The 26511-nt window shown below is 37.9% G+C and overlaps 1 protein-coding gene across 2 annotated transcripts in view; it reads left to right on the top strand.

Annotated features, from left to right (window-relative positions):
* NAB1 (NGFI-A binding protein 1) overlaps positions 1–26511 on the top strand; it is a 613281-nt gene that overhangs the window by 507136 nt on the left and 79634 nt on the right. The gene's annotated exons all lie outside the window — the stretch shown is intronic.

Here is a 26511-nt window from a genome sequence, read left to right on the forward strand (position 1 = left end):
CACTGGGAGAGGTCAAGTGAGGATGTTAGAGAGAGTAGTTTGGAAGCAGCTTTGGAAGGTGGGTTATCAATGGGGATGTTGAAGTCACCCATGATGATGGTGGGGATGTCTGAAGATAAGAAGTGAGGGAGCCATGCAGAGAAATCCTCAATAAATTGTTGGTGTGCTCCAGGGGGACGATAGATCACCGCAACACGTAGGGAGAATGGATTAAAAATGCGAATAGCATGTACTTCAAAAGATGTGAACGTGAGTGATGGGACATTTGGTAGAACTGTGTATGTGCACTGTGGGGAGAGAAGTAGTCCAACCCCACCTCCTTGTCTGCCTTCAGGTCTGGAGGTGTGGGTGAGATGGAGGCCACCATGTGAAAGTGCTGCAGGTGAGGCAGTGTCTGATTGCATGAGCCATGTTTCTGTTATTGCCAGAAGGTTGAGGTTTTTTGAGAGGAAGAGATCATGAACGGAGGTAAGTTTGTTACAAACAGATCGTGCATTCCAAAGGGCACATTTAAAGGACTTGGGAAGAGAGGGTAGACAGGTGATGTGTTTGAGGTTTGCTATAGAACGGTAGTGTTCTGATGTATGTGTGTGTGAGGAGTGTGGGGGACCTGGATTAGGTGATATATCACCAGCTAATAGAAGCAGAGTGAGCGAAAGATAGGCAAGGGGATTGTAAGATGTGTGGCCTTTTATTTTCTGGCGACAGGTGGAGGCTGTACTTGTTAGAGATAATAAATAGGACAACAGTTCATGGGTGTTAAATAGAGGTGAGTGGAGTAATGCAGGTGCAATATGAACAAATTTGTGTGTTGGTGGAGGGGTGAAAGATGACACAGTCCTAAAGATCATGCCATGAAATGAGACTAAGAAAAGCAATTTGTGAAACATTGTGAAAAAAGGGGTAAAAGCAAAAAGCAAGGATATTTTAAGAATTACCTCTTAGCAGTATTCCATATAAATAGACAAGTAGTGCAGAAATAGGCTGTGGCAGATGTTGCTTATTGCTGGGAGTTAAATCAAGTCAAATGTAGTCCAATGTTTGTCTAACTGTGCATTTTCGTCCACTTTGTGAGAAAATCCCACTTAGTGCAGAAATCACACACGTCTACCCCACATACGTCTCCCCATAGAATGAAGCTAAGATGTAGTCAGTCTAATTTAGGAATACACTACAGATGTGCTAATTGGTCAGCTAATCAAAGGAAAAGAAAACATTTGTGGGAAAGGATAGAGGAGGCCAGATACCTATCATAAATTAGGCAGCAATAAAAGACTGTGCCAACCTAAGTTTAAACAGATAACAGTTTCCTATAACATACTTAAACACAGATTGCAGGGATGAAATTCACAGAATAATGATCAGAGTAGTAGTAGCAGCATGGATGAACATACTTAAACACAGATTGCAGGGATGAAATTCACAGAATAATGATCAGAGTAGTAGTAGCAGCATGGATGAACATACTTAAACACAGATTGCAGGGATGAAATTCACAGAATAATGATCAGAGTAGTAGTAGCAGCATGGATGAACATACTTAAACACAGATTGCAGGGATGAAATTCACAGAATAATGATCAGAGTAGTAGTAGCAGCATGGATGAACATACTTAAACACAGATTGCAGGGATGAAATTCACAGAATAATGATCAGAGTAGTAGTAGCAGCATGGATGAACATACTTAAACACAGATTGCAGGGATGAAATTCACAGAATAATGATCAGAGTAGTAGTAGCAGCATGGATGAACATACCTGAAGATGAAAAGAGAAGAGAAAGATGAGGATTAGTTGCTGTGTTGTCTAACTGTGCATTTTCGTCCACTTTGTGAGAAAATCCCACTTAGTGCAGAAATCACACACGTCTAACCCCACATACGTCTCCCCATAGAATGAAGCTAAGATGTAGTCAGTCTAATTTAGGAATACACTACAGATGTGCTAATTGGTCAGCTAATCAAAGGAAAAGAAAACATTTGTGGGAAAGGATAGAGGAGGCCAGATACCTATCATAAATTAGGCAGCAATAAAAGACTGTGCCAACCTAAGTTTAAACAGATAACAGTTTCCTATAACATACTTAAACACAGATTGCAGGGATGAAATTCACAGAATAATGATCAGAGTAGTAGTAGCAGCATGGATGAACATACTTAAACACAGATTGCAGGGATGAAATTCACAGAATAATGATCAGAGTAGTAGTAGCAGCATGGATGAACATACTTAAACACAGATTGCAGGGATGAAATTCACAGAATAATGATCAGAGTAGTAGTAGCAGCATGGATGAACATACTTAAACACAGATTGCAGGGATGAAATTCACAGAATAATGATCAGAGTAGTAGTAGCAGCATGGATGAACATACTTAAACACAGATTGCAGGGATGAAATTCACAGAATAATGATCAGAGTAGTAGTAGCAGCATGGATGAACATACTTAAACACAGATTGCAGGGATGAAATTCACAGAATAATGATCAGAGTAGTAGTAGCAGCATGGATGAACATACTTAAACACAGATTGCAGGGATGAAATTCACAGAATAATGATCAGAGTAGTAGTAGCAGCATGGATGAACATACTTAAACACAGATTGCAGGGATGAAATTCACAGAATAATGATCAGAGTAGTAGTAGCAGCATGGATGAACATACCTGAAGATGAAAAGAGAAGAGAAAGATGAGGATTAGTTGCTGTGTTGTCTAACTGTGCATTTTCGTCCACTTTGTGAGAAAATCCCACTTAGTGCAGAAATCACACACGTCTAACCCCACATACGTCTCCCCATAGAATGAAGCTAAGATGTAGTCAGTCTAATTTAGGAATACACTACAGATGTGCTAATTGGTCAGCTAATCAAAGGAAAAGAAAACATTTGTGGGAAAGGATAGAGGAGGCCAGATACCTATCATAAATTAGGCAGCAATAAAAGACTGTGCCAACCTAAGTTTAAACAGATAACAGTTTCCTATAACATACTTAAACACAGATTGCAGGGATGAAATTCACAGAATAATGATCAGAGTAGTAGTAGCAGCATGGATGAACATACTTAAACACAGATTGCAGGGATGAAATTCACAGAATAATGATCAGAGTAGTAGTAGCAGCATGGATGAACATACTTAAACACAGATTGCAGGGATGAAATTCACAGAATAATGATCAGAGTAGTAGTAGCAGCATGGATGAACATACCTGAAGATGAAAAGAGAAGAGAAAGATGAGGATTAGTTGCTGTGTTGTCTAACTGTGCATTTTCATCCACTTTGTGAGAAAATCCCACTTAGTGCAGAAATCACACACGTCTAACCCCACATACGTCTCCCCATAGAATGAAGCTAAGATGTAGTCAGTCTAATTTAGGAATACACTACAGATGTGCTAATTGGTCAGCTAATCAAAGGAAAAGAAAACATTTGTGGGAAAGGATAGAGGAGGCCAGATACCTATCATAAATTAGGCAGCAATAAAAGACTGTGCCAACCTAAGTTTAAACAGATAACAGTTTCCTATAACATACTTAAACACAGATTGCAGGGATGAAATTCACAGAATAATGATCAGAGTAGTAGTAGCAGCATGGATGAACATACTTAAACACAGATTGCAGGGATGAAATTCACAGAATAATGATCAGAGTAGTAGTAGCAGCATGGATGAACATACTTAAACACAGATTGCAGGGATGAAATTCACAGAATAATGATCAGAGTAGTAGTAGCAGCATGGATGAACATACTTAAACACAGATTGCAGGGATGAAATTCACAGAATAATGATCAGAGTAGTAGTAGCAGCATGGATGAACATACTTAAACACAGATTGCAGGGATGAAATTCACAGAATAATGATCAGAGTAGTAGTAGCAGCATGGATGAACATACTTAAACACAGATTGCAGGGATGAAATTCACAGAATAATGATCAGAGTAGTAGTAGCAGCATGGATGAACATACCTGAAGATGAAAAGAGAAGAGAAAGATGAGGATTAGTTGCTGTGTTGTCTAACTGTGCATTTTCATCCACTTTGTGAGAAAATCCCACTTAGTGCAGAAATCACACACGTCTAACCCCACATACGTCTCCCCATAGAATGAAGCTAAGATGTAGTCAGTCTAATTTAGGAATACACTACAGATGTGCTAATTGGTCAGCTAATCAAAGGAAAAGAAAACATTTGTGGGAAAGGATAGAGGAGGCCAGATACCTATCATAAATTAGGCAGCAATAAAAGACTGTGCCAACCTAAGTTTAAACAGATAACAGTTTCCTATAACATACTTAAACACAGATTGCAGGGATGAAATTCACAGAATAATGATCAGAGTAGTAGTAGCAGCATGGATGAACATACTTAAACACAGATTGCAGGGATGAAATTCACAGAATAATGATCAGAGTAGTAGTAGCAGCATGGATGAACATACTTAAACACAGATTGCAGGGATGAAATTCACAGAATAATGATCAGAGTAGTAGTAGCAGCATGGATGAACATACTTAAACACAGATTGCAGGGATGAAATTCACAGAATAATGATCAGAGTAGTAGTAGCAGCATGGATGAACATACTTAAACACAGATTGCAGGGATGAAATTCACAGAATAATGATCAGAGTAGTAGTAGCAGCATGGATGAACATACTTAAACACAGATTGCAGGGATGAAATTCACAGAATAATGATCAGAGTAGTAGTAGCAGCATGGATGAACATACCTGAAGATGAAAAGAGAAGAGAAAGATGAGGATTAGTTGCTGTGTTGTCTAACTGTGCATTTTCGTCCACTTTGTGAGAAAATCCCACTTAGTGCAGAAATCACACACGTCTAACCCCACATACGTCTCCCCATAGAATGAAGCTAAGATGTAGTCAGTCTAATTTAGGAATACACTACAGATGTGCTAATTGGTCAGCTAATCAAAGGAAAAGAAAACATTTGTGGGAAAGGATAGAGGAGGCCAGATACCTATCATAAATTAGGCAGCAATAAAAGACTGTGCCAACCTAAGTTTAAACAGATAACAGTTTCCTATAACATACTTAAACACAGATTGCAGGGATGAAATTCACAGAATAATGATCAGAGTAGTAGTAGCAGCATGGATGAACATACTTAAACACAGATTGCAGGGATGAAATTCACAGAATAATGATCAGAGTAGTAGTAGCAGCATGGATGAACATACTTAAACACAGATTGCAGGGATGAAATTCACAGAATAATGATCAGAGTAGTAGTAGCAGCATGGATGAACATACTTAAACACAGATTGCAGGGATGAAATTCACAGAATAATGATCAGAGTAGTAGTAGCAGCATGGATGAACATACTTAAACACAGATTGCAGGGATGAAATTCACAGAATAATGATCAGAGTAGTAGTAGCAGCATGGATGAACATACCTGAAGATGAAAAGAGAAGAGAAAGATGAGGATTAGTTGCTGTGTTGTCTAACTGTGCATTTTCGTCCACTTTGTGAGAAAATCCCACTTAGTGCAGAAATCACACACGTCTAACCCCACATACGTCTCCCCATAGAATGAAGCTAAGATGTAGTCAGTCTAATTTAGGAATACACTACAGATGTGCTAATTGGTCAGCTAATCAAAGGAAAAGAAAACATTTGTGGGAAAGGATAGAGGAGGCCAGATACCTATCATAAATTAGGCAGCAATAAAAGACTGTGCCAACCTAAGTTTAAACAGATAACAGTTTCCTATAACATACTTAAACACAGATTGCAGGGATGAAATTCACAGAATAATGATCAGAGTAGTAGTAGCAGCATGGATGAACATACTTAAACACAGATTGCAGGGATGAAATTCACAGAATAATGATCAGAGTAGTAGTAGCAGCATGGATGAACATACTTAAACACAGATTGCAGGGATGAAATTCACAGAATAATGATCAGAGTAGTAGTAGCAGCATGGATGAACATACCTGAAGATGAAAAGAGAAGAGAAAGATGAGGATTAGTTGCTGTGTTGTCTAACTGTGCATTTTCGTCCACTTTGTGAGAAAATCCCACTTAGTGCAGAAATCACACACGTCTAACCCCACATACGTCTCCCCATAGAATGAAGCTAAGATGTAGTCAGTCTAATTTAGGAATACACTACAGATGTGCTAATTGGTCAGCTAATCAAAGGAAAAGAAAACATTTGTGGGAAAGGATAGAGGAGGCCAGATACCTATCATAAATTAGGCAGCAATAAAAGACTGTGCCAACCTAAGTTTAAACAGATAACAGTTTCCTATAACATACTTAAACACAGATTGCAGGGATGAAATTCACAGAATAATGATCAGAGTAGTAGTAGCAGCATGGATGAACATACTTAAACACAGATTGCAGGGATGAAATTCACAGAATAATGATCAGAGTAGTAGTAGCAGCATGGATGAACATACTTAAACACAGATTGCAGGGATGAAATTCACAGAATAATGATCAGAGTAGTAGTAGCAGCATGGATGAACATACCTGAAGATGAAAAGAGAAGAGAAAGATGAGGATTAGTTGCTGTGTTGTCTAACTGTGCATTTTCGTCCACTTTGTGAGAAAATCCCACTTAGTGCAGAAATCACACACGTCTAACCCCACATACGTCTCCCCATAGAATGAAGCTAAGATGTAGTCAGTCTAATTTAGGAATACACTACAGATGTGCTAATTGGTCAGCTAATCAAAGGAAAAGAAAACATTTGTGGGAAAGGATAGAGGAGGCCAGATACCTATCATAAATTAGGCAGCAATAAAAGACTGTGCCAACCTAAGTTTAAACAGATAACAGTTTCCTATAACATACTTAAACACAGATTGCAGGGATGAAATTCACAGAATAATGATCAGAGTAGTAGTAGCAGCATGGATGAACATACTTAAACACAGATTGCAGGGATGAAATTCACAGAATAATGATCAGAGTAGTAGTAGCAGCATGGATGAACATACTTAAACACAGATTGCAGGGATGAAATTCACAGAATAATGATCAGAGTAGTAGTAGCAGCATGGATGAACATACTTAAACACAGATTGCAGGGATGAAATTCACAGAATAATGATCAGAGTAGTAGTAGCAGCATGGATGAACATACTTAAACACAGATTGCAGGGATGAAATTCACAGAATAATGATCAGAGTAGTAGTAGCAGCATGGATGAACATACCTGAAGATGAAAAGAGAAGAGAAAGATGAGGATTAGTTGCTGTGTTGTCTAACTGTGCATTTTCGTCCACTTTGTGAGAAAATCCCCCTTAGTGCAGAAATCACACACGTCTAACCCCACATACGTCTCCCCATAGAATGAAGCTAAGATGTAGTCAGTCTAATTTAGGAATACACTACAGATGTGCTAATTGGTCAGCTAATCAAAGGAAAAGAAAACATTTGTGGGAAAGGATAGAGTAGGCCAGATACCTATCATAAATTAGGCAGCAATAAAAGACTGTGCCAACCTAAGTTTAAACAGATAACAGTTTCCTATAACATACTTAAACACAGATTGCAGGGATGAAATTCACAGAATAATGATCAGAGTAGTAGTAGCAGCATGGATGAACATACTTAAACACAGATTGCAGGGATGAAATTCACAGAATAATGATCAGAGTAGTAGTAGCAGCATGGATGAACATACTTAAACACAGATTGCAGGGATGAAATTCACAGAATAATGATCAGAGTAGTAGTAGCAGCATGGATGAACATACTTAAACACAGATTGCAGGGATGAAATTCACAGAATAATGATCAGAGTAGTAGTAGCAGCATGGATGAACATACTTAAACACAGATTGCAGGGATGAAATTCACAGAATAATGATCAGAGTAGTAGTAGCAGCATGGATGAACATACCTGAAGATGAAAAGAGAAGAGAAAGATGAGGATTAGTTGCTGTGTTGTCTAACTGTGCATTTTCGTCCACTTTGTGAGAAAATCCCACTTAGTGCAGAAATCACACACGTCTAACCCCACATACGTCTCCCCATAGAATGAAGCTAAGATGTAGTCAGTCTAATTTAGGAATACACTACAGATGTGCTAATTGGTCAGCTAATCAAAGGAAAAGAAAACATTTGTGGGAAAGGATAGAGGAGGCCAGATACCTATCATAAATTAGGCAGCAATAAAAGACTGTGCCAACCTAAGTTTAAACAGATAACAGTTTCCTATAACATACTTAAACACAGATTGCAGGGATGAAATTCACAGAATAATGATCAGAGTAGTAGTAGCAGCATGGATGAACATACTTAAACACAGATTGCAGGGATGAAATTCACAGAATAATGATCAGAGTAGTAGTAGCAGCATGGATGAACATACTTAAACACAGATTGCAGGGATGAAATTCACAGAATAATGATCAGAGTAGTAGTAGCAGCATGGATGAACATACCTGAAGATGAAAAGAGAAGAGAAAGATGAGGATTAGTTGCTGTGTTGTCTAACTGTGCATTTTCGTCCACTTTGTGAGAAAATCCCACTTAGTGCAGAAATCACACACGTCTAACCCCACATACGTCTCCCCATAGAATGAAGCTAAGATGTAGTCAGTCTAATTTAGGAATACACTACAGATGTGCTAATTGGTCAGCTAATCAAAGGAAAAGAAAACATTTGTGGGAAAGGATAGAGGAGGCCAGATACCTATCATAAATTAGGCAGCAATAAAAGACTGTGCCAACCTAAGTTTAAACAGATAACAGTTTCCTATAACATACTTAAACACAGATTGCAGGGATGAAATTCACAGAATAATGATCAGAGTAGTAGTAGCAGCATGGATGAACATACTTAAACACAGATTGCAGGGATGAAATTCACAGAATAATGATCAGAGTAGTAGTAGCAGCATGGATGAACATACTTAAACACAGATTGCAGGGATGAAATTCACAGAATAATGATCAGAGTAGTAGTAGCAGCATGGATGAACATACTTAAACACAGATTGCAGGGATGAAATTCACAGAATAATGATCAGAGTAGTAGTAGCAGCATGGATGAACATACTTAAACACAGATTGCAGGGATGAAATTCACAGAATAATGATCAGAGTAGTAGTAGCAGCATGGATGAACATACTTAAACACAGATTGCAGGGATGAAATTCACAGAATAATGATCAGAGTAGTAGTAGCAGCATGGATGAACATACTTAAACACAGATTGCAGGGATGAAATTCACAGAATAATGATCAGAGTAGTAGTAGCAGCATGGATGAACATACTTAAACACAGATTGCAGGGATGAAATTCACAGAATAATGATCAGAGTAGTAGTAGTAGCAGCAGCATGGATGAACATACTTAAACACAGATTGCAGGGATGAAATTCACAGAATAATGATCAGAGTAGTAGTAGCAGCATGGATGAACATACCTGAAGATGAAAAGAGAAGAGAAAGATGAGGATTAGTTGCTGTGTTGTCTAACTGTGCATTTTCGTCCACTTTGTGAGAAAATCCCACTTAGTGCAGAAATCACACACGTCTAACCCCACATACGTCTCCCCATAGAATGAAGCTAAGATGTAGTCAGTCTAATTTAGGAATACACTACAGATGTGCTAATTGGTCAGCTAATCAAAGGAAAAGAAAACATTTGTGGGAAAGGATAGAGGAGGCCAGATACCTATCATAAATTAGGCAGCAATAAAAGACTGTGCCAACCTAAGTTTAAACAGATAACAGTTTCCTATAACATACTTAAACACAGATTGCAGGGATGAAATTCACAGAATAATGATCAGAGTAGTAGTAGCAGCATGGATGAACATACTTAAACACAGATTGCAGGGATGAAATTCACAGAATAATGATCAGAGTAGTAGTAGCAGCATGGATGAACATACTTAAACACAGATTGCAGGGATGAAATTCACAGAATAATGATCAGAGTAGTAGTAGCAGCATGGATGAACATACCTGAAGATGAAAAGAGAAAAGAAAGATAAGGATTAGTTGCTGTGTTGTCTAACTGTGCATTTTCGTCCACTTTGTGAGAAAATCCCACTTAGTGCAGAAATCACACACGTCTAACCCCACATACGTCTCCCCATAGAATGAAGCTAAGATGTAGTCAGTCTAATTTAGGAATACACTACAGATGTGCTAATTGGTCAGCTAATCAAAGGAAAAGAAAACATTTGTGGGAAAGGATAGAGGAGGCCAGATACCTATCATAAATTAGGCAGCAATAAAAGACTGTGCCAACCTAAGTTTAAACAGATAACAGTTTCCTATAACATACTTAAACACAGATTGCAGGGATGAAATTCACAGAATAATGATCAGAGTAGTAGTAGCAGCATGGATGAACATACTTAAACACAGATTGCAGGGATGAAATTCACAGAATAATGATCAGAGTAGTAGTAGCAGCATGGATGAACATACTTAAACACAGATTGCAGGGATGAAATTCACAGAATAATGATCAGAGTAGTAGTAGCAGCATGGATGAACATACTTAAACACAGATTGCAGGGATGAAATTCACAGAATAATGATCAGAGTAGTAGTAGCAGCATGGATGAACATACTTAAACACAGATTGCAGGGATGAAATTCACAGAATAATGATCAGAGTAGTAGTAGCAGCATGGATGAACATACCTGAAGATGAAAAGAGAAGAGAAAGATGAGGATTAGTTGCTGTGTTGTCTAACTGTGCATTTTCGTCCACTTTGTGAGAAAATCCCACTTAGTGCAGAAATCACACACGTCTAACCCCACATACGTCTCCCCATAGAATGAAGCTAAGATGTAGTCAGTCTAATTTAGGAATACACTACAGATGTGCTAATTGGTCAGCTAATCAAAGGAAAAGAAAACATTTGTGGGAAAGGATAGAGGAGGCCAGATACCTATCATAAATTAGGCAGCAATAAAAGACTGTGCCAACCTAAGTTTAAACAGATAACAGTTTCCTATAACATACTTAAACACAGATTGCAGGGATGAAATTCACAGAATAATGATCAGAGTAGTAGTAGCAGCATGGATGAACATACTTAAACACAGATTGCAGGGATGAAATTCACAGAATAATGATCAGAGTAGTAGTAGCAGCATGGATGAACATACTTAAACACAGATTGCAGGGATGAAATTCACAGAATAATGATCAGAGTAGTAGTAGCAGCATGGATGAACATACCTGAAGATGAAAAGAGAAGAGAAAGATGAGGATTAGTTGCTGTGTTGTCTAACTGTGCATTTTCGTCCACTTTGTGAGAAAATCCCACTTAGTGCAGAAATCACACACGTCTAACCCCACATACGTCTCCCCATAGAATGAAGCTAAGATGTAGTCAGTCTAATTTAGGAATACACTACAGATGTGCTAATTGGTCAGCTAATCAAAGGAAAAGAAAACATTTGTGGGAAAGGATAGAGGAGGCCAGATACCTATCATAAATTAGGCAGCAATAAAAGACTGTGCCAACCTAAGTTTAAACAGATAACAGTTTCCTATAACATACTTAAACACAGATTGCAGGGATGAAATTCACAGAATAATGATCAGAGTAGTAGTAGCAGCATGGATGAACATACTTAAACACAGATTGCAGGGATGAAATTCACAGAATAATGATCAGAGTAGTAGTAGCAGCATGGATGAACATACTTAAACACAGATTGCAGGGATGAAATTCACAGAATAATGATCAGAGTAGTAGTAGCAGCATGGATGAACATACTTAAACACAGATTGCAGGGATGAAATTCACAGAATAATGATCAGAGTAGTAGTAGCAGCATGGATGAACATACTTAAACACAGATTGCAGGGATGAAATTCACAGAATAATGATCAGAGTAGTAGTAGCAGCATGGATGAACATACTTAAACACAGATTGCAGGGATGAAATTCACAGAATAATGATCAGAGTAGTAGTAGCAGCATGGATGAACATACTTAAACACAGATTGCAGGGATGAAATTCACAGAATAATGATCAGAGTAGTAGTAGCAGCATGGATGAACATACTTAAACACAGATTGCAGGGATGAAATTCACAGAATAATGATCAGAGTAGTAGTAGCAGCATGGATGAACATACTTAAACACAGATTGCAGGGATGAAATTCACAGAATAATGATCAGAGTAGTAGTAGCAGCATGGATGAACATACCTGAAGATGAAAAGAGAAGAGAAAGATGAGGATTAGTTGCTGTGTTGTCTAACTGTGCATTTTCGTCCACTTTGTCAGAAAATCCCACTTAGTGCAGAAATCACACACGTCTAACCCCACATACGTCTCCCCATAGAATGAAGCTAAGATGTAGTCAGTCTAATTTAGGAATACACTACAGATGTGCTAATTGGTCAGCTAATCAAAGGAAAAGAAAACATTTGTGGGAAAGGATAGAGGAGGCCAGATACCTATCATAAATTAGGCAGCAATAAAAGACTGTGCCAACCTAAGTTTAAACAGATAACAGTTTCCTATAACATACTTAAACACAGATTGCAGGGATGAAATTCACAGAATAATGATCAGAGTAGTAGTAGCAGCATGGATGAACATACTTAAACACAGATTGCAGGGATGAAATTCACAGAATAATGATCAGAGTAGTAGTAGCAGCATGGATGAACATACTTAAACACAGATTGCAGGGATGAAATTCACAGAATAATGATCAGAGTAGTAGTAGCAGCATGGATGAACATACTTAAACACAGATTGCAGGGATGAAATTCACAGAATAATGATCAGAGTAGTAGTAGCAGCATGGATGAACATACTTAAACACAGATTGCAGGGATGAAATTCACAGAATAATGATCAGAGTAGTAGTAGCAGCATGGATGAACATACCTGAAGATGAAAAGAGAAGAGAAAGATGAGGATTAGTTGCTGTGTTGTCTAACTGTGCATTTTCGTCCACTTTGTGAGAAAATCCCACTTAGTGCAGAAATCACACACGTCTAACCCCACATACGTCTCCCCATAGAATGAAGCTAAGATGTAGTCAGTCTAATTTAGGAATACACTACAGATGTGCTAATTGGTCAGCTAATCAAAGGAAAAGAAAACATTTGTGGGAAAGGATAGAGGAGGCCAGATACCTATCATAAATTAGGCAGCAATAAAAGACTGTGCCAACCTAAGTTTAAACAGATAACAGTTTCCTATAACATACTTAAACACAGATTGCAGGGATGAAATTCACAGAATAATGATCAGAGTAGTAGTAGCAGCATGGATGAACATACTTAAACACAGATTGCAGGGATGAAATTCACAGAATAATGATCAGAGTAGTAGTAGCAGCATGGATGAACATACTTAAACACAGATTGCAGGGATGAAATTCACAGAATAATGATCAGAGTAGTAGTAGCAGCATGGATGAACATACCTGAAGATGAAAAGAGAAGAGAAAGATGAGGATTAGTTGCTGTGTTGTCTAACTGTGCATTTTCGTCCACTTTGTGAGAAAATCCCACTTAGTGCAGAAATCACACACGTCTAACCCCACATACGTCTCCCCATAGAATGAAGCTAAGATGTAGTCAGTCTAATTTAGGAATACACTACAGATGTGCTAATTGGTCAGCTAATCAAAGGAAAAGAAAACATTTGTGGGAAAGGATAGAGGAGGCCAGATACCTATCATAAATTAGGCAGCAATAAAAGACTGTGCCAACCTAAGTTTAAACAGATAACAGTTTCCTATAACATACTTAAACACAGATTGCAGGGATGAAATTCACAGAATAATGATCAGAGTAGTAGTAGCAGCATGGATGAACATACTTAAACACAGATTGCAGGGATGAAATTCACAGAATAATGATCAGAGTAGTAGTAGCAGCATGGATGAACATACTTAAACACAGATTGCAGGGATGAAATTCACAGAATAATGATCAGAGTAGTAGTAGCAGCATGGATGAACATACTTAAACACAGATTGCAGGGATGAAATTCACAGAATAATGATCAGAGTAGTAGTAGCAGCATGGATGAACATACTTAAACACAGATTGCAGGGATGAAATTCACAGAATAATGATCAGAGTAGTAGTAGCAGCATGGATGAACATACTTAAACACAGATTGCAGGGATGAAATTCACAGAATAATGATCAGAGTAGTAGTAGCAGCATGGATGAACATACTTAAACACAGATTGCAGGGATGAAATTCACAGAATAATGATCAGAGTAGTAGTAGCAGCATGGATGAACATACTTAAACACAGATTGCAGGGATGAAATTCACAGAATAATGATCAGAGTAGTAGTAGCAGCATGGATGAACATACTTAAACACAGATTGCAGGGATGAAATTCACAGAATAATGATCAGAGTAGTAGTAGCAGCATGGATGAACATACCTGAAGATGAAAAGAGAAGAGAAAGATGAGGATTAGTTGCTGTGTTGTCTAACTGTGCATTTTCGTCCACTTTGTGAGAAAATCCCACTTAGTGCAGAAATCACACACGTCTAACCCCACATACGTCTCCCCATAGAATGAAGCTAAGATGTAGTCAGTCTAATTTAGGAATACACTACAGATGTGCTAATTGGTCAGCTAATCAAAGGAAAAGAAAACATTTGTGGGAAAGGATAGAGGAGGCCAGATACCTATCATAAATTAGGCAGCAATAAAAGACTGTGCCAACCTAAGTTTAAACAGATAACAGTTTCCTATAACATACTTAAACACAGATTGCAGGGATGAAATTCACAGAATAATGATCAGAGTAGTAGTAGCAGCATGGATGAACATACTTAAACACAGATTGCAGGGATGAAATTCACAGAATAATGATCAGAGTAGTAGTAGCAGCATGGATGAACATACTTAAACACAGATTGCAGGGATGAAATTCACAGAATAATGATCAGAGTAGTAGTAGCAGCATGGATGAACATACCTGAAGATGAAAAGAGAAGAGAAAGATGAGGATTAGTTGCTGTGTTGTCTAACTGTGCATTTTCGTCCACTTTGTGAGAAAATCCCACTTAGTGCAGAAATCACACACGTCTAACCCCACATACGTCTCCCCATAGAATGAAGCTAAGATGTAGTCAGTCTAATTTAGGAATACACTACAGATGTGCTAATTGGTCAGCTAATCAAAGGAAAAGAAAACATTTGTGGGAAAGGATAGAGGAGGCCAGATACCTATCATAAATTAGGCAGCAATAAAAGACTGTGCCAACCTAAGTTTAAACAGATAACAGTTTCCTATAACATACTTAAACACAGATTGCAGGGATGAAATTCACAGAATAATGATCAGAGTAGTAGTAGCAGCATGGATGAACATACTTAAACACAGATTGCAGGGATGAAATTCACAGAATAATGATCAGAGTAGTAGTAGCAGCATGGATGAACATACTTAAACACAGATTGCAGGGATGAAATTCACAGAATAATGATCAGAGTAGTAGTAGCAGCATGGATGAACATACTTAAACACAGATTGCAGGGATGAAATTCACAGAATAATGATCAGAGTAGTAGTAGCAGCATGGATGAACATACTTAAACACAGATTGCAGGGATGAAATTCACAGAATAATGATCAGAGTAGTAGTAGCAGCATGGATGAACATACCTGAAGATGAAAAGAGAAGAGAAAGATGAGGATTAGTTGCTGTGTTGTCTAACTGTGCATTTTCGTCCACTTTGTGAGAAAATCCCACTTAGTGCAGAAATCACACACGTCTAACCCCACATACGTCTCCCCATAGAATGAAGCTAAGATGTAGTCAGTCTAATTTAGGAATACACTACAGATGTGCTAATTGGTCAGCTAATCAAAGGAAAAGAAAACATTTGTGGGAAAGGATAGAGGAGGCCAGATACCTATCATAAATTAGGCAGCAATAAAAGACTGTGCCAACCTAAGTTTAAACAGATAACAGTTTCCTATAACATACTTAAACACAGATTGCAGGGATGAAATTCACAGAATAATGATCAGAGTAGTAGTAGCAGCATGGATGAACATACTTAAACACAGATTGCAGGGATGAAATTCACAGAATAATGATCAGAGTAGTAGTAGCAGCATGGATGAACATACTTAAACACAGATTGCAGGGATGAAATTCACAGAATAATGATCAGAGTAGTAGTAGCAGCATGGATGAACATACCTGAAGATGAAAAGAGAAGAGAAAGATGAGGATTAGTTGCTGTGTTGTCTAACTGTGCATTTTCGTCCACTTTGTGAGAAAATCCCACTTAGTGCAGAAATCACACACGTCTAACCCCACATACGTCTCCCCATAGAATGAAGCTAAGATGTAGTCAGTCTAATTTAGGAATACACTACAGATGTGCTAATTGGTCAGCTAATCAAAGGAAAAGAAAACATTTGTGGGAAAGGATAGAGGAGGCCAGATACCTATCATAAATTAGGCAGCAATAAAAGACTGTGCCAACCTAAGTTTAAACAGATAACAGTTTCCTATAACATACTTAAACACAGATTGCAGGGATGAAATTCACAGAATAATGATCAGAGTAGTAGTAGCAGCATGGATGAACATACTTAAACACAGATTGCAGGGATGAAATTCACAGAATAATGATCAGAGTAGTAGTAGCAGCATGGATGAACATACTTAAACACAGATTGCAGGGATGAAATTCACAGAATAATGATCAGAGTAGTAGTAGCAGCATGGATGAACATACTTAAACACAGATTGCAGGGATGAAATTCACAGAATAATGATCAGAGTAGTAGTAGCAGCATGGATGAACATACTTAAACACAGATTGCAGGGATGAAATTCACAGAATAATGATCAGAGTAGTAGTAGCAGCATGGATGAACATACCTGAAGATGAAAAGAGAAGAGAAAGATGAGGATTAGTTGCTGTGTTGTCTAACTGTGCATTTTCGTCCACTTTGTGAGAAAATCCCACTTAGTGCAGAAATCACACACGTCTAACCCCACATACGTCTCCCCATAGAATGAAGCTAAAATGTAGTCAGTCTAATTTAGGAATACACTACAGATGTGCTAATTGGTCAGCTAATCAAAGGAAAAGAAAACATTTGTGGGAAAGGATAGAGGAGGCCAGATACCTATCATAAATTAGGCAGCAATAAAAGACTGTGCCAACCTAAGTTTAAACAGATAACAGTTTCCTATAACATACTTAAACACAGATTGCAGGGATGAAATTCACAGAATAATGATCAGAGTAGTAGTAGCAGCATGGATGAACATACTTAAACACAGATTGCAGGGATGAAATTCACAGAATAATGATCAGAGTAGTAGTAGCAGCATGGATGAACATACTTAAACACAGATTGCAGGGATGAAATTCACAGAATAATGATCAGAGTAGTAGTAGCAGCATGGATGAACATACCTGAAGATGAAAAGAGAAGAGAAAGATGAGGATTAGTTGCTGTGTTGTCTAACTGTGCATTTTCGTCCACTTTGTGAGAAAATCCCACTTAGTGCAGAAATCACACACGTCTAACCCCACATACGTCTCCCCATAGAATGAAGCTAAGATGTAGTCAGTCTAATTTAGGAATACACTACAGATGTGCTAATTGGTCAGCTAATCAAAGGAAAAGAAAACATTTGTGGGAAAGGATAGAGGAGGCCAGATACCTATCATAAATTAGGCAGCAATAAAAGACTGTGCCAACCTAAGTTTAAACAGATAACAGTTTCCTATAACATACTTAAACACAGATTGCAGGGATGAAATTCACAGAATAATGATCAGAGTAGTAGTAGCAGCATGGATGAACATACTTAAACACAGATTGCAGGGATGAAATTCACAGAATAATGATCAGAGTAGTAGTAGCAGCATGGATGAACATACTTAAACACAGATTGCAGGGATGAAATTCACAGAATAATGATCAGAGTAGTAGTAGCAGCATGGATGAACATACTTAAACACAGATTGCAGGGATGAAATTCACAGAATAATGATCAGAGTAGTAGTAGCAGCATGGATGAACATACCTGAAGATGAAAAGAGAAGAGAAAGATGAGGATTAGTTGCTGTGTTGTCTAACTGTGCATTTTCGTCCACTTTGTGAGAAAATCCCACTTAGTGCAGAAATCACACACGTCTAACCCCACATACGTCTCCCCATAGAATGAAGCTAAGATGTAGTCAGTCTAATTTAGGAATACACTACAGATGTGCTAATTGGTCAGCTAATCAAAGGAAAAGAAAACATTTGTGGGAAAGGATAGAGGAGGCCAGATACCTATCATAAATTAGGCAGCAATAAAAGACTGTGCCAACCTAAGTTTAAACAGATAACAGTTTCCTATAACATACTTAAACACAGATTGCAGGGATGAAATTCACAGAATAATGATCAGAGTAGTAGTAGCAGCATGGATGAACATACTTAAACACAGATTGCAGGGATGAAATTCACAGAATAATGATCAGAGTAGTAGTAGCAGCATGGATGAACATACTTAAACACAGATTGCAGGGATGAAATTCACAGAATAATGATCAGAGTAGTAGTAGCAGCATGGATGAACATACTTAAACACAGATTGCAGGGATGAAATTCACAGAATAATGATCAGAGTAGTAGTAGCAGCATGGATGAACATACTTAAACACAGATTGCAGGGATGAAATTCACAGAATAATGATCAGAGTAGTAGTAGCAGCATGGATGAACATACCTGAAGATGAAAAGAGAAGAGAAAGATGAGGATTAGTTGCTGTGTTGTCTAACTGTGCATTTTCGTCCACTTTGTCAGAAAATCCCACTTAGTGCAGAAATCACACACGTCTAACCCCACATACGTCTCCCCATAGAATGAAGCTAAGATGTAGTCAGTCTAATTTAGGAATACACTACAGATGTGCTAATTGGTCAGCTAATCAAAGGAAAAGAAAACATTTGTGGGAAAGGATAGAGGAGGCCAGATACCTATCATAAATTAGGCAGCAATAAAAGACTGTGCCAACCTAAGTTTAAACAGATAACAGTTTCCTATAACATACTTAAACACAGATTGCAGGGATGAAATTCACAGAATAATGATCAGAGTAGTAGTAGCAGCATGGATGAACATACTTAAACACAGATTGCAGGGATGAAATTCACAGAATAATGATCAGAGTAGTAGTAGCAGCATGGATGAACATACTTAAACACAGATTGCAGGGATGAAATTCACAGAATAATGATCAGAGTAGTAGTAGCAGCATGGATGAACATACTTAAACACAGATTGCAGGGATGAAATTCACAGAATAATGATCAGAGTAGTAGTAGCAGCATGGATGAACATACTTAAACACAGATTGCAGGGATGAAATTCACAGAATAATGATCAGAGTAGTAGTAGCAGCATGGATGAACATACCTGAAGATGAAAAGAGAAGAGAAAGATGAGGATTAGTTGCTGTGTTGTCTAACTGTGCATTTTCGTCCACTTTGTGAGAAAATCCCACTTAGTGCAGAAATCACACACGTCTAACCCCACATACGTCTCCCCATAGAATGAAGCTAAGATGTAGTCAGTCTAATTTAGGAATACACTACAGATGTGCTAATTGGTCAGCTAATCAAAGGAAAAGAAAACATTTGTGGGAAAGGATAGAGGAGGCCAGATACCTATCATAAATTAGGCAGCAATAAAAGACTGTGCCAACCTAAGTTTAAACAGATAACAGTTTCCTATAACATACTTAAACACAGATTGCAGGGATGAAATTCACAGAATAATGATCAGAGTAGTAGTAGCAGCATGGATGAACATACTTAAACACAGATTGCAGGGATGAAATTCACAGAATAATGATCAGAGTAGTAGTAGCAGCATGGATGAACATACTTAAACACAGATTGCAGGGATGAAATTCACAGAATAATGATCAGAGTAGTAGTAGCAGCATGGATGAACATACTTAAACACAGATTGCAGGGATGAAATTCACAGAATAATGATCAGAGTAGTAGTAGCAGCATGGATGAACATACTTAAACACAGATTGCAGGGATGAAATTCACAGAATAATGATCAGAGTAGTAGTAGCAGCATGGATGAACATACCTGAAGATGAAAAGAGAAGAGAAAGATGAGGATTAGTTGCTGTGTTGTCTAACTGTGCATTTTCGTCCACTTTGTGAGAAAATCCCACTTAGTGCAGAAATCACACACGTCTAACCCCACATACGTCTCCCCATAGAATGAAGCTAAGATGTAGTCAGTCTAATTTAGGAATACACTACAGATGTGCTAATTGGTCAGCTAATCAAAGGAAAAGAAAACATTTGTGGGAAAGGATAGAGGAGGCCAGATACCTATCATAAATTAGGCAGCAATAAAAGACTGTGCCAACCTAAGTTTAAACAGATAACAGTTTCCTATAACATACTTAAACACAGATTGCAGGGATGAAATTCACAGAATAATGATCAGAGTAGTAGTAGCAGCATGGATGAACATACTTAAACACAGATTGCAGGGATGAAATTCACAGAATAATGATCAGAGTAGTAGTAGCAGCATGGATGAACATACTTAAACACAGATTGCAGGGATGAAATTCACAGAATAATGATCAGAGTAGTAGTAGCAGCATGGATGAACATACTTAAACACAGATTGCAGGGATGAAATTCACAGAATAATGATCAGAGTAGTAGTAGCAGCATGGATGAACATACCTGAAGATGAAAAGAGAAGAGAAAGATGAGGATTAGTTGCTGTGTTGTCTAACTGTGCATTTTCGTCCACTTTGTGAGAAAATCCCACTTAGTGCAGAAATCACACACGTCTAACCCCACATACGTCTCCCCATAGAATGAAGCTAAGATGTAGTCAGTCTAATTTAGGAATACACTACAGATGTGCTAATTGGTCAGCTAATCAAAGGAAAAGAAAACATTTGTGGGAAAGGATAGAGGAGGCCAGATACCTATCATAAATTAGGCAGCAATAAAAGACTGTGCCAACCTAAGTTTAAACAGATAACAGTTTCCTATAACATACTTAAACACAGATTGCAGGGATGAAATTCACAGAATAATGATCAGAGTAGTAGTAGCAGCATGGATGAACATACTTAAACACAGATTGCAGGGATGAAATTCACAGAATAATGATCAGAGTAGTAGTAGCAGCATGGATGAACATACTTAAACACAGATTGCAGGGATGAAATTCACAGAATAATGATCAGAGTAGTAGTAGCAGCATGGATGAACATACTTAAACACAGATTGCAGGGATGAAATTCACAGAATAATGATCAGAGTAGTAGTAGCAGCATGGATGAACATACTTAAACACAGATTGCAGGGATGAAATTCACAGAATAATGATCAGAGTAGTAGTAGCAGCATGGATGAACATACCTGAAGATGAAAAGAGAAGAGAAAGATGAGGATTAGTTGCTGTGTTGTCTAACTGTGCATTTTCGTCCACTTTGTGAGAAAATCCCACTTAGTGCAGAAATCACACACGTCTAACCCCACATACGTCTCCCCATAGAATGAAGCTAAGATGTAGTCAGTCTAATTTAGGAATACACTACAGATGTGCTAATTGGTCAGCTAATCAAAGGAAAAGAAAACATTTGTGGGAAAGGATAGAGGAGGCCAGATACCTATCATAAATTAGGCAGCAATAAAAGACTGTGCCAACCTAAGTTTAAACAGATAACAGTTTCCTATAACATACTTAAACACAGATTGCAGGGATGAAATTCACAGAATAATGATCAGAGTAGTAGTAGCAGCATGGATGAACATACTTAAACACAGATTGCAGGGATGAAATTCACAGAATAATGATCAGAGTAGTAGTAGCAGCATGGATGAACATACTTAAACACAGATTGCAGGGATGAAATTCACAGAATAATGATCAGAGTAGTAGTAGCAGCATGGATGAACATACTTAAACACAGATTGCAGGGATGAAATTCACAGAATAATGATCAGAGTAGTAGTAGCAGCATGGATGAACATACTTAAACACAGATTGCAGGGATGAAATTCACAGAATAATGATCAGAGTAGTAGTAGCAGCATGGATGAACATACTTAAACACAGATTGCAGGGATGAAATTCACAGAATAATGATCAGAGTAGTAGTAGCAGCATGGATGAACATACCTGAAGATGAAAAGAGAAGAGAAAGATGAGGATTAGTTGCTGTGTTGTCTAACTGTGCATTTTCGTCCACTTTGTGAGAAAATCCCACTTAGTGCAGAAATCACACACGTCTAACCCCACATACGTCTCCCCATAGAATGAAGCTAAGATGTAGTCAGTCTAATTTAGGAATACACTACAGATGTGCTAATTGGTCAGCTAATCAAAGGAAAAGAAAACATTTGTGGGAAAGGATAGAGGAGGCCAGATACCTATCATAAATTAGGCAGCAATAAAAGACTGTGCCAACCTAAGTTTAAACAGATAACAGTTTCCTATAACATACTTAAACACAGATTGCAGGGATGAAATTCACAGAATAATGATCAGAGTAGTAGTAGCAGCATGGATGAACATACTTAAACACAGATTGCAGGGATGAAATTCACAGAATAATGATCAGAGTAGTAGTAGCAGCATGGATGAACATACTTAAACACAGATTGCAGGGATGAAATTCACAGAATAATGATCAGAGTAGTAGTAGCAGCATGGATGAACATACTTAAACACAGATTGCAGGGATGAAATTCACAGAATAATGATCAGAGTAGTAGTAGCAGCATGGATGAACATACTTAAACACAGATTGCAGGGATGAAATTCACAGAATAATGATCAGAGTAGTAGTAGCAGCATGGATGAACATACCTGAAGATGAAAAGAGAAGAGAAAGATGAGGATTAGTTGCTGTGTTGTCTAACTGTGCATTTTCGTCCACTTTGTGAGAAAATCCCACTTAGTGCAGAAATCACACACGTCTAACCCCACATACGTCTCCCCATAGAATGAAGCTAAGATGTAGTCAGTCTAATTTAGGAATACACTACAGATGTGCTAATTGGTCAGCTAATCAAAGGAAAAGAAAACATTTGTGGGAAAGGATAGAGGAGGCCAGATACCTATCATAAATTAGGCAGCAATAAAAGACTGTGCCAACCTAAGTTTAAACAGATAACAGTTTCCTATAACATACTTAAACACAGATTGCAGGGATGAAATTCACAGAATAATGATCAGAGTAGTAGTAGCAGCATGGATGAACATACTTAAACACAGATTGCAGGGATGAAATTCACAGAATAATGATCAGAGTAGTAGTAGCAGCATGGATGAACATACTTAAACACAGATTGCAGGGATGAAATTCACAGAATAATGATCAGAGTAGTAGTAGCAGCATGGATGAACATACCTGAAGATGAAAAGAGAAGAGAAAGATGAGGATTAGTTGCTGTGTTGTCTAACTGTGCATTTTCGTCCACTTTGTGAGAAAATCCCACTTAGTGCAGAAATCACACACGTCTAACCCCACATACGTCTCCCCATAGAATGAAGCTAAGATGTAGTCAGTCTAATTTAGGAATACACTACAGATGTGCTAATTGGTCAGCTAATCAAAGGAAAAGAAAACATTTGTGGGAAAGGATAGAGGAGGCCAGATACCTATCATAAATTAGGCAGCAATAAAAGAGTGTGCCAACCTAAGTTTAAACAGATAACAGTTTCCTATAACATACTTAAACACAGATTGCAGGGATGAAATTCACAGAATAATGATCAGAGTAGTAGTAGCAGCATGGATGAACATACTTAAACACAGATTGCAGGGATGAAATTCACAGAATAATGATCAGAGTAGTAGTAGCAGCATGGATGAACATACTTAAACACAGATTGCAGGGATGAAATTCACAGAATAATGATCAGAGTAGTAGTAGCAGCATGGATGAACATACTTAAACACAGATTGCAGGGATGAAATTCACAGAATAATGATCAGAGTAGTAGTAGCAGCATGGATGAACATACCTGAAGATGAAAAGAGAAGAGAAAGATGAGGATTAGTTGCTGTGTTGTCTAACTGTGCATTTTCGTCCACTTTGTGAGAAAATCCCACTTAGTGCAGAAATCACACACGTCTAACCCCACATACGTCTCCCCATAGAATGAAGCTAAGATGTAGTCAGTCTAATTTAGGAATACACTACAGATGTGCTAATTGGTCAGCTAATCAAAGGAAAAGAAAACATTTGTGGGAAAGGATAGAGGAGGCCAGATACCTATCATAAATTAGGCAGCAATAAAAGACTGTGCCAACCTAAGTTTAAACAGATAACAGTTTCCTATAACATACTTAAACACAGATTGCAGGGATGAAATTCACAGAATAATGATCAGAGTAGTAGTAGCAGCATGGATGAACATACTTAAACACAGATTGCAGGGATGAAATTCACAGAATAATGATCAGAGTAGTAGTAGCAGCATGGATGAACATACTTAAACACAGATTGCAGGGATGAAATTCACAGAATAATGATCAGAGTAGTAGTAGCAGCATGGATGAACATACTTAAACACAGATTGCAGGGATGAAATTCACAGAATAATGATCAGAGTAGTAGTAGCAGCATGGATGAACATACTTAAACACAGATTGCAGGGATGAAATTCACAGAATAATGATCAGAGTAGTAGTAGCAGCATGGATGAACATACCTGAAGATGAAAAGAGAAGAGAAAGATGAGGATTAGTTGCTGTGTTGTCTAACTGTGCATTTTCGTCCACTTTGTCAGAAAATCCCACTTAGTGCAGAAATCACACACGTCTAACCCCACATACGTCTCCCCATAGAATGAAGCTAAGATGTAGTCAGTCTAATTTAGGAATACACTACAGATGTGCTAATTGGTCAGCTAATCAAAGGAAAAGAAAACATTTGTGGGAAAGGATAGAGGAGGCCAGATACCTATCATAAATTAGGCAGCAATAAAAGACTGTGCCAACCTAAGTTTAAACAGATAACAGTTTCCTATAACATACTTAAACACAGATTGCAGGGATGAAATTCACAGAATAATGATCAGAGTAGTAGTAGCAGCATGGATGAACATACTTAAACACAGATTGCAGGGATGAAATTCACAGAATAATGATCAGAGTAGTAGTAGCAGCATGGATGAACATACTTAAACACAGATTGCAGGGATGAAATTCACAGAATAATGATCAGAGTAGTAGTAGCAGCATGGATGAACATACTTAAACACAGATTGCAGGGATGAAATTCACAGAATAATGATCAGAGTAGTAGTAGCAGCATGGATGAACATACTTAAACACAGATTGCAGGGATGAAATTCACAGAATAATGATCAGAGTAGTAGTAGCAGCATGGATGAACATACCTGAAGATGAAAAGAGAAGAGAAAGATGAGGATTAGTTGCTGTGTTGTCTAACTGTGCATTTTCGTCCACTTTGTGAGAAAATCCCACTTAGTGCAGAAATCACACACGTCTAACCCCACATACGTCTCCCCATAGAATGAAGCTAAGATGTAGTCAGTCTAATTTAGGAATACACTACAGATGTGCTAATTGGTCAGCTAATCAAAGGAAAAGAAAACATTTGTGGGAAAGGATAGAGGAGGCCAGATACCTATCATAAATTAGGCAGCAATAAAAGACTGTGCCAACCTAAGTTTAAACAGATAACAGTTTCCTATAACATACTTAAACACAGATTGCAGGGATGAAATTCACAGAATAATGATCAGAGTAGTAGTAGCAGCATGGATGAACATACTTAAACACAGATTGCAGGGATGAAATTCACAGAATAATGATCAGAGTAGTAGTAGCAGCATGGATGAACATACTTAAACACAGATTGCAGGGATGAAATTCACAGAATAATGATCAGAGTAGTAGTAGCAGCATGGATGAACATACTTAAACACAGATTGCAGGGATGAAATTCACAGAATAATGATCAGAGTAGTAGTAGCAGCATGGATGAACATACTTAAACACAGATTGCAGGGATGAAATTCACAGAATAATGATCAGAGTAGTAGTAGCAGCATGGATGAACATACCTGAAGATGAAAAGAGAAGAGAAAGATGAGGATTAGTTGCTGTGTTGTCTAACTGTGCATTTTCGTCCACTTTGTCAGAAAATCCCACTTAGTGCAGAAATCACACACGTCTAACCCCACATACGTCTCCCCATAGAATGAAGCTAAGATGTAGTCAGTCTAATTTAGGAATACACTACAGATGTGCTAATTGGTCAGCTAATCAAAGGAAAAGAAAACATTTGTGGGAAAGGATAGAGGAGGCCAGATACCTATCATAAATTAGGCAGCAATAAAAGACTGTGCCAACCTAAGTTTAAACAGATAACAGTTTCCTATAACATACTTAAACACAGATTGCAGGGATGAAATTCACAGAATAATGATCAGAGTAGTAGTAGCAGCATGGATGAACATACTTAAACACAGATTGCAGGG

This window comes from Mixophyes fleayi, chromosome 7 (assembly GCF_038048845.1).
Source record: "Mixophyes fleayi isolate aMixFle1 chromosome 7, aMixFle1.hap1, whole genome shotgun sequence".
Taxonomy (NCBI): Eukaryota; Metazoa; Chordata; class Amphibia; order Anura; family Limnodynastidae; genus Mixophyes; species Mixophyes fleayi.